The sequence below is a fragment of the Galeopterus variegatus genome, unplaced genomic scaffold, assembly GCF_000696425.1.
Source record: "Galeopterus variegatus unplaced genomic scaffold, G_variegatus-3.0.2 Scaffold1572, whole genome shotgun sequence".
NCBI lineage: Eukaryota > Metazoa > Chordata > Mammalia > Dermoptera > Cynocephalidae > Galeopterus > Galeopterus variegatus.
The window spans coordinates 79,473-81,660 of record NW_007727683.1 but is presented as its reverse complement, the minus strand read 5'-3'; the positions used below and the strand labels follow the sequence as shown (position 1 = coordinate 81,660).

General features: G+C 43.1%; 1 pseudogene; it reads right to left on the bottom strand.

Moving 5' to 3' along the window:
• Positions 1 to 254: 254 nt before the first annotated feature.
• Positions 255 to 963, bottom strand: LOC103594522 (annotated as a pseudogene).
• Between the last annotated feature and the right edge of the window lie 1,225 nt (positions 964 to 2,188).

The following is a 2,188-nucleotide window of genomic DNA, read 5'->3' as shown; positions in this document are numbered from 1 at the left end:
TTTTTATTTTTAGATACCTTGTGTGTTAGGCTTAGATGATTAGCTCAGTGGCCTCATTGCTCCCCAATGAAATTTCCAGATCAAGAGGGGGTACCCAAGGCAACAGATGCCCCCCAACAGTGGGCTGAGAGCTTGGGCTAGGGCTGAGCCTCAGGTGGGTCTCCTGTTCCCCCATTCCTCAGCACAGCTGCCTCCCCCACAGGCTCTGGGGCAGCCACAGGACGGGGAAGACTGAGAGGGGCTGCAGTGGCCATTCACTTGCACAGGACATCAGAGGAGTTGGACACCAGCTTCCCATCGTGGATTTCGATCTTCTTCATAACCGTGGCCTTGGGGGAGCTGGTGCAGCTGAAGGGGCTGGAGCTCCTTCCAGAGCCTTCCAGCTGGACTGGAAGGAGCTCCAGTCCATAGCTTAAATTTGTGAAGCCCCCATAGGCTGAGCTCAGCCCACCTGAGTTGCTCTGGTGGTTTTCATATGGATGCTCATGTTCTTCATCCCAACTCCAGGCAGCTCACCTTGCCCTCCAGCAGCTTGCAGTAGGTGGCGATCTCCATATCCAGGGCCAGCCTGACATTCAAGAGCTCCTGGTAATCATGTAGCTGCCCCACCACGTCCTGCTTGGCCTGCTGCAGGAGACCTCCAGCTCAGCCAGCTTGGTGTTGGTGTCCTTAATGGCCTGCTCCCCATGCTGCTTGGCATCAGCAATGGCAGCCTCCAGGGAAGCCCTCTGGTCTTAGAGGCCCTCAACGTCAGCCTGGAACCAGATGATGTTCTGGTTTATCCAGTGATCTTCATCTTCATGTGATGCAAGTCATTGCCGTGCTTCCCAGCCAGGGTCTGCAGCTCCTTATACTTGATCTGGTCCATGCTCTCAGTCTCGGCCTGGGTGCAGTTGGCAATCTCCTCCTAGTGGGCCCTGACCTCAGTGATGATGCTGTCCATGTCCAGGGTTATATTATATTCTATCCATTTCCATCATCCTCTTCTTCTTTTGTGTTATCAATTATTGACACTCCCTCGTTAATTAATGACAATGGAATATGGTTCCTTTTATTTTTCCCTCCCCCTCCCTTTTTATCCTTGTCATCCTTGTCCAGGTTTGCTCTAGTTTCTAACTTCTCTGTCTGTAATGCAGGATCATGATGGTGATCTTTACCTTTCAATTTATGTCGAAGACCGAGGCATGGCAGGAAGCTTGTTGATTGTCTTGCTTCATGGTGATCTGGTCAGAAATGATCTTCCCCTTTTTTGTAAAGGGACTCTAGTATGTCAAAGCTCTTCACTAGGGCCTTTCAATGTTTAGCCAAACAAATCTCCATTAGTCTGTGCTGCATATAGGAGTATGCGGCTGTCAATATATTAGCAGTCAAGAAGAGGAAAGAAATTAGAAGTCCTACTCTTCAGCATGCAATTTTCTATTTAGCCTCCTGGCTCTTGCATCTGATTTTGAAGCATGTTACAAACAAGAAGTGCCATTTCAACCCTGTAAGAGGAAAGAAAGAATCTTTACTTTGGCTTAGATAAATAAATAAGTGTTATTTAATTTATCACTAAAATACTTGATACAACTGGTAATTTAAAAAAACATAGTTATGAATTCATTTGTTACTAAAAAGCATGTCTCAGCTCTTACACTTTAAGACATTCCCTATCAAATGGAGCATTAAGTCATTTACCCATCAATTCCAAATGCTAAAGATGCCACTTGTACTGAAAAGAAAAATAAAACTTTATTGTCCTGATCATTATTCTTTCATTTAATAAAACAAGCACCATCCGAAACTCAAGGCTAATTGTATATTTTACAAAGGATCATATAAATTATATTATATATATATAACCAAACAATCTCTATGTTACTCTTTTATGACAAATTTCTAATTAAAATAATTTAAATGTAAAGTGTACTGCTAAAAGATAACAGGATTATTTCATATTAAATATTTATAAAACAAGGGAGCAATATGTTCTGATTATAGATTCTTGAGAGTAAGGTATATCTCTGTGTGTTCGTTCTTAGGTCCCCTCAACATTTAGTTCTGGGATCTATAATTTTATCACCAGAAGCCAACCTTGGCAATGAATCAGGTTTAAAATCCAGCAGATCTGAAAACAATTCCGAATGGCAGCTTCATCAGAAGGAAAAGATCAAGATATAGCTGGTTACAGCTATTGGGAACAAAAGAA